The sequence below is a fragment of the Macaca nemestrina genome, chromosome 5 (assembly GCF_043159975.1).
Source record: "Macaca nemestrina isolate mMacNem1 chromosome 5, mMacNem.hap1, whole genome shotgun sequence".
Taxonomy (NCBI): Eukaryota; Metazoa; Chordata; class Mammalia; order Primates; family Cercopithecidae; genus Macaca; species Macaca nemestrina.
This window is the reverse complement of record NC_092129.1, coordinates 97,312,534-97,320,246: the sequence shown is the minus strand read 5'-3', so window position 1 is coordinate 97,320,246 and position 7,713 is coordinate 97,312,534. Positions and strand designations below refer to the sequence as shown.

Genomic DNA, 7,713 nt, shown 5'->3' with positions numbered 1-7,713 from the left:
TGAGGGAGCACGGATCCTGGAGGTACTGCAATACCAGGTCTATGCATGGAGTGGATAGAGCAAGCTCCTATTCCATCTCCCTGCTCCAAAAATCCATTTAATATATTGTCCTCAGACAGAGGACGTATCAGATATTAAACTGATAAGAAGAGACGCTGTACTTGATCTTAGGCAAAAAACCAAGAAGCGATTTTAAAAAGACATTAATGATCATCTCTTTTCATTACTCGTTTCTTGATGTAGGACTCATTTCACACTTTGTGCTGAGCACTCAGTAAGCTACTTCAACCTGCAGACTCATGTTTTTCAGTTCTGGTGTATTTGCATAAATTATTTTTTTGTTAATTTCCTCTCTTCATTTACTGTCTTCTCTGTCTGGAATTCCTACTTGAAATGTTGGGCCTCCTGGACAGATCCTCTTTCTCTTTTCCTGCTTTTTACATTCTTCATCCTTAAATTTTACTTTCTGGGAAGTTGTCTTAAATTTGCTTACATTTTTCAATTTCAAATTTTTATTTCTGTCACAATAAATATTTTAAATTTTCCTTCCTTTCTTCCTTCCTTCCTTCCTCCTTCCTTCTTTCTTTCCCTCCCTCCCTCCTTTTCTTCTTTCCTTTTCTTTCTTTCTTTTTCTCTTTTCTTTCTTTTTCTTTCTTTCTCTCTTTCTTTCCTTTCCCTCCCTCTCTCTCTCTCTTTCTTTCTTTTTTTCTTTCTTTCTCCCTTTTTTTCTTTCTTTCTCCCTTTCTTTCACTATCTCTCTTTCTTTCTCTTTCTTCCTTTTTTTTTTTTGACAGGGTCTTGCTCTGTCATCCAGGCTGGACTGTGGTGATATGATCAGGGCTCACTCTAGCCTTGACCTCTTTGGCTCAAGCGATCCTCCCGCCTGAGCCTCCTGAGAAACTGGGACTACAGGTGCGTGCCACCATATCTAGCTAATTTTTTATTTTTTGTAGAGACAGGGGTCTCCCTATGTTGCCCAGGCTGGTCTTGAACTCCTGGGCTCAAGTGATCCTTCTACCTCAGCCTCCCAAAGTGCTGGGATCACAGGCGTGAGCCACCGTGCCCAGCCAGAGGAGTTTTCTTTTTTTATTATTATTATACTTTAAGTTCTAGGGTACATGTGTGCAATGTACAAGTTTGTTACGTATGTATACATGTGCCATGTTGGTGTGCTGTACCCGTTAACTCATTATTTACATTAGGTATATCTCCTAATGCTATCCCTCCTCCCTCCCCTCACCCCACGACAGGCCCTGGTGTGTGATGTTCCCCACCCTGTGTCCAAGTGTTCTCATTGTTGAATTCCCACCTATGAGTGAGAACATGTGGTGTTTGGTTTTCTGTCCTTGCAATAGTTTGCTCAGAATGATGGTTTCCAGCTTCATCCATGTCCCTACAAAGGACATGAACTCATCCTTTTTTATGGCTGCATAGTATTCCATGGTGTGTATGTGCCACATTTTCTTAATCCAGTCTATCATTGATGGGCATTTGGGTCGGTTCCAAGTCTTTGCTATTGTGAATAGTGCCACAATAAACATACGTGTGCATGTATCTTTATAGCAGCATGATTTATAATCCTTTGGGTATATGCCCAGTAATGGGATGACTGGGTCAAATGGTATTTCTAGTTCTAGATCCTTAGTTTTCTTGAAGTGACTCTTTCTCTTATTTATTACTGCACAACAAACTACCCCAAAACATAATAGCTCAAAATAACCTTGAAGAAGACAAAAGAGATATAGAGAGGAACCACTTTATTTGCTCACAATTTTATAATTTGGGCTAGGCTCTGCTGGTCAGATTCTCAGCTCGGTATGGTGGCTCACGCCTGTGATCCCAGCAAGTTTTAAAATTTTCTTTTTATTGCATCTTGTTTTTGTTTCATGTATGTACTATATTCCTAACACAGTGAGGCTATTAATTAGAGGGGCTTTAAACATTTTTCCTTCTGCTGTATTTATGTCCTACAGGTTCCTTTTATTCCTATTTAATTGTATGTGTGGTTTGATCCTCAAAAACTAAGTCATCCTTGCCTGACTGCTTACACTTTAGGATATTGCAGTAAGAGGCCAAATTGTATGCTCTGAGTTTGTTGGGGGATTCAGAAACCAGTGTCCCAAAATATAGTGCTTTGATGTGCTAAATGGAAGAAGCTTCAAGCTTTCTCTGACCACACTCCCACCATCTCTCCCAAAGCACAGGATCAAGCTGAAGTTCCTTCATCGGCCTAAGATCCAGACCCACCAAAAGGAACAATTTTTTTCTTCCTCTTCCTGTAAGACCACATCTGAAGAGACACTTTCAGGAGATAATGTATAAATTAAGCTCTGTTCCCCTATCCTTCATTCTCTTTACTAATCCCCTAAACAGAATGCTGCTGCTTCTTCCTCCCACAGCCTTTTTGCCAGGATGATATATAAGCTTCCTAACTCCCCTGTGGTGTGGGGTAAGTAATCACTCTGTGATTCTCCCCAGGTAAAATTTCTATGCCTTTTCTCCAATTCATGTCTTTCGTGAGCTGATTTTTCAGCAAACCTTCAGAGGGCAAAGAGGAAGTTTTCCCTTGGCCCCTGCAGTTCACTGGCTTGTGGACTTCCCTGCGGGATGATCTATCTGGCTGGGCTCTTTTTTTTTTTTGAGACAGGTTTCAGTCTGTCACCCAGGCTGCAGTGCAGTGGCACAATCATGGTTCACTGCAGCCTCAACCTCCTAGGCTTAAGCGATCCTCCCACCTCAACCTCCTGAGTATCTGGGACTACAGGCCCATACCTCTATGCCCAGCTGATTTTTTAGTCCTTGCAGGGGTGAGGGGTCTCACCATGTCACCCAGGCTGGTCTCCAACTCCTGGGCTCAAGTGATCCTCTGGCTTAAATGTATCTTAAAGAACATTAGAAATTAAAGAATATGAGTGTCAATATTTAAACTAATCACATTATATGCACTTGCATATGTTAAGAATAACTGTAATATGCTAATTTACAAGTTAGGCTAAAATATCGCCCTCTCCTCTGCCCTGAAACTCAAAAAGCTAAGGCCATCATTTTAGATGTAGCATTTAGAGCAGTAAGTCATATTTGGCTGTGAATCATAATCAATGTCTCAAATAAAACCTGGCAGAATATCAACCACACAGGTTCATCCTGAGCTTTCCTGTGAAGGCGGCTGTGCTTGCTCTTCAGCTCTGAAATCCAAACATACTTCTGGTCTTTCTCTGTGTGTTCAGGAATTTTAAAAACGACATAACTTAGGGAATGTCAGTTCTGTCTTCTTGTACAAACCTTACATTTTGAAGGATAAAATAAAAACATGATAAAGATAATTTGCTGGGCGCGATGGTTCATGCCTGTAATCCCAGGACTTTGGGAGGCTGAGACGGGCAGATCACTTGAGGCCAGGAGTTCAAGACCAGCCTGGCCAACAGGGTGAAACCCCATCTCTACTAAAAATACAAAAAGTAGCTGGGTATGGTGGTACACGCCCATAGTCCCAACTGCTTGGAGGCTGAGGTGAGAGAATTACTGGAACCCGGGAGGCAGAGGTTGCAGCGAACCAAGATCACACCACTGTACTCCAGCTTGGGTGACAGAGTGAGACCCTGTCTCAAAAAAAAAAAAAAAAAAAAAAAAAAATCAGGCAATGTCGGTTTGATTGTTTTGTACAAATTCTAAATTGTTCTGATGTTATAAGGACATGAAAATGTTTTTCTTAGTATGAATTGCCAGAAAATCATTAATCAAATCTCATTTTTCTTCTTATGTTCCAGTGTTACAAACTAAAGAAAAAACTCTCTATACAGTCTCACTCAGGCTAAAAAATTATAAGCATTTCTCCAAAACAAGTGTTCATTTTGTAATCTTTTACTATCACATAGTTGAAAGATCTCCGCAGCCTGAAATTCTATTCTATCATATCACTTTAAATTCAAATATTGTAAAAATTGGGGCACTGCAGTATTTTGTAAAAATGAAATATGCTATTTCCCTTATGGAATTTTAGCTGACTAGAAGGACAGGAATGAACTGACTGTCTTGAGGCCTGAAAAGTAAATGACATTTGGCAGGGTATGTTTCAATCCATTTTCCTTAATTTATTTTAAACTTCTTGAAAATAATTTTACTCCCATTCTGGAGATGTCAAGTGAAATAACCAAGGATAACCAGAATGATTAAATAGATTTCCATATTTTGCACAAGAGTAGGAACACTTTTTGTATAAATGGTTCACAGGTAACTAAAAAGCAACTTAGTTATTTGGGGATTCTTTTGTTTTTAAGAGAGAAAACATAAAAATTTCAATTCATTAGGATTTTTCTTTTTCTTTTTTGGGGGAACAGAGTCACTCTGTTGCCCAGGCTGGAATGAAGTGATACAATCATGGCTTACTGTAGCCTCAGCCTCCCAGGCTGAAACAATCCTCTGACCTCAGCCTCCTGAGTAGCTGGGACTACAGTTGTGTGCCATCATGCTCAGCTGATTTTTAAAATTTTTTCGTAGAGACAGGGTCTTGCTATGTCGCCCAGGCTGGACTCAAACTCCTAGCCTCAAGTGATTCTCCTCCTGCCTCAGCCTCCCAAAGTGTTGAGATTACAAGTGTGAACCCACTGCACCCAGCTTTATCAGGCTTGAAAGTGAAGAACATGAAAAATAAAACCTGGCTGGGCATGGTGGCTTATATCTGTAATCCCAGCACTTTGGGAGGATGTGGTGGGAAGATCACTTGAGCCCAGGAGTTCAAGAGCTGCCTGAGCAACATAGCCAGACCTTGTGTCTACCAAAAAATAAAAAATTACCCTGGCTTGGTGGCATGAGCCTCTAGTCCCATCTACCCAGAGACTACGGTGGGAAGATTGCTTGAGCCAGGGAAGTCAAGGCTGCAGTGAGCCATGATCGCACCGCTGCACTCCAGCCTGGGTGACACAGTGAGACCTTGTCTCAAAAGAAAAAAGGAAGAAAGGAAGGAAGGAAGGAAGGAAGGAAGGAAGGAAGGAAGGAAGGAAGGAAGGAAGGAGGGAGGGGGTGGGGGGAGGGAGAGAGAGAGGAGAAAGAAAGAAAAGAGAAAGAAAGAAGGAAAGAAAGAGAAAAGAGAGAGAGAGAGAAAGAGAAAGAAAATGTTATTAAACCAGGATAATCAGATGGGCACAGTGACTCAAGTGCTGTAATCCCAACACTTTGGGAGACTGAGGCAGGTGGATCACTTGAGGTCATGAGTTCGAGACCGCCAGGTCAACACAGTGAAACCTCATCTACTAAAAATACAAAAATTAGCCAGGCATGGCAGTGGGCTTCTATAGTCTCAGCTACTCAGGAGGCTGAAGCAGGAGAATCACTGGAACCAGGGAGGTGGAGGGCCCAGTGAGCCAAAACTATGCCACTGCACTCCAGCCTGAGTGACAAAGAGAGACTCTGTCTCAAAAAAACAAAAAATCAAGATAATGGCTGGGTGCCGTGGCTCACACCTGTAATCCCAGTACTTTGGGAGGCCAAGGCAGGTGGATTACTTGAGGTCAGGAATTCAAGACCAGCCTGGCCAACTTAGTGAAACCCCATCTCTACTAAAAATACAAAAAAATCAGCCAGGTGTAGTGGTGGGCGCCTGTAATCCCAGCTACTTGGGAGGCTGAGACAGGAGAATCGCTTGAACCCAGGAGGCGGAGGTTGCAGTGAGCTGAGATCGCAACACTGCACTCCAGCCTGGGTGACAAAGTAAGACTCTGTCTCAAAAAAATAAAAATAAATAAATAAGATAATCATATTTTCTCTCCGAATTGTCCTGTTGGTTTTCATATCCCTGTCAAAGCTATCGTTCCTAAGTCAACTAGATTTGGAAACCTGGGAGCCACACTTTTACTCTTCTCTCTTCTCACCTCTCCTGACCCTCATCTTTTCTACCCTGTCTGGTCTCGCAGCTTGACCAATGTCACCAGTTACCAGGACTCAGGTTTTTATTCCGAGGTCCACGTTTCCATTTCCTCTGAACTATCTTAGTCCAAGTCCCCAAGTGCCCACAGCTGAGTTAGTACCATTTGCCTCACTGCCTCCAGTCTATATTTGTAGGAGTTTCAAGCTTTTTGCCCAGAGTCAGGTAAGTAAAGGGGCGAAATGAGCTGGGTGAGCACAGGTCTTATTTTAAGAGGGTATTCTCTACTCAGCTTCAGCCAACTGTTGCTCCACCAGAGATCAATGAGATAGTGTTACTAGAAATTCCGTTTTCCAGCTGAGCATACTGGCTCACACCTGTAATTGCAGCACTTTGGGAGGCCAAGGCAGGAAAATCATTTGAGCCCAGGAATTCAAGACCAGCCTGGGCAACACAGAGAGACCCCATTTCTTTTTTGTAAAGCTACGTAAACTACTTTTTTGTAATATTTTTAAAAATTAGAAAAAAAAATTAGCCAGGCATGATGGCACATGCCTATAGTCCCAGCTACTCAGTAGACTGAGGTGAGAGGATCACTTAAGCCCAGGAGGTCAAAGCTACAGTGAGCTATGATTGAGCCCCTGCACTCCAGCCAGGGTGACAAAGTGAGACCCTGTCAGAAAGAAAAGAAAAGAAAAGAAAAGAAAAGAAAAGAGAAGAGAAGAGAAGAGAAGAGAAGAGAAGAGAAGAGAAGAGAAGAGAAGAGAAAAGGGAAGGGAAAGGAAGGGAGAAGGGGAGGGGAGGGAAGGAGGGAGAGAGGGAAGGAGGGAGGGAGGGAAGGAAAGAAAGAGGGGAGGGAGGGAGGGAGGGAGGGAGGGAGGAAGGAAGGAAGGAAGGAAGGAAGGAAGGAAGGAAGGAAGGAAGGAAGGAAGGAAGGAAGGAAGGAAGGAATTCAATTTTCCAAGAGAAGTCAGAAATTCCTAGAGTTGCCCTAGGATTCTTACTTCCTCAAGTTGCCCTGGGTTTCTTGCTTTCATTCCCGAAACAATCTCAACCTCCTAAAACTACCACATTGTCCTGGCCAATTCTATCAATGCTTTGTCTGTCCACAGTTCCTGAAATGGACCTCAGTGGTTCTTTATAGACAGGTGCCTCACCATCCTGGCCAGAAGCCACGCAGGACAGGTCTAGTAAGAGAGTGCTGCTGAATGTAGATGATATTGACTAACCATCCAATTATCCTGTCTCGACCAATCCGTATTGAACGAATCAGCTTCCCTCTCTCTGGAATTTGAACTTTAGGTAAACAGAGAACTAGGTGGTAGTGATAGTAGAAGTAGAAATACACAAAAAGAACAAACAGAAAGAGCCGTTGAGTCTTTTACAGTAAGGCTCAACAAACATTTGCTAAGAAGTAACAAATAACCTGGTAATTAAGGCTGTATTGGATCTTGAATCAATTTTGAGTTTCCAAATGTCGTTTCAAGTCAGTCGGGTACTACATCATAATTCTTGTTCCTTCCATGAGTTCTGGGTATGAAGGTTTTCCTGGTATCCTATGAGGCCTGGTATGTGGTCAGTCTTCTTGTCTTCCTTATGTCTATGTGTGCATATCCTTAAAACAACCCATTACTTTAGGTAACCTAAGTTAATTCTTGCAATGAAGAAAAAATAATGTAAACAATAATCTCTCTCTCTCCCTCTCTCTTTTTTTTTTTTGTTTTTGTTTTGAGACGGAGTCTCACTGTATCACCCAGGCTGGAGTGCAGTGGTGTGATCTCAGCTCACTGCAACTTCTGCCTCCTGGGTTCAAGCGATTCTCCTGCCTCAGGCTCCTGAGTAGCTGGGATTAC

At 42.4% G+C, this 7,713-nt stretch overlaps 1 non-coding gene across 1 annotated transcript; it reads right to left on the bottom strand.

Annotated features, from left to right (window-relative positions):
- LOC112429345 (U2 spliceosomal RNA) lies at positions 1 to 191 on the bottom strand. Its single transcript, XR_003021536.1, has one exon. It is a non-coding gene; the product is annotated as a U2 spliceosomal RNA (small nuclear RNA).
- Positions 192 to 7,713: the final 7,522 nt, after the last annotated feature.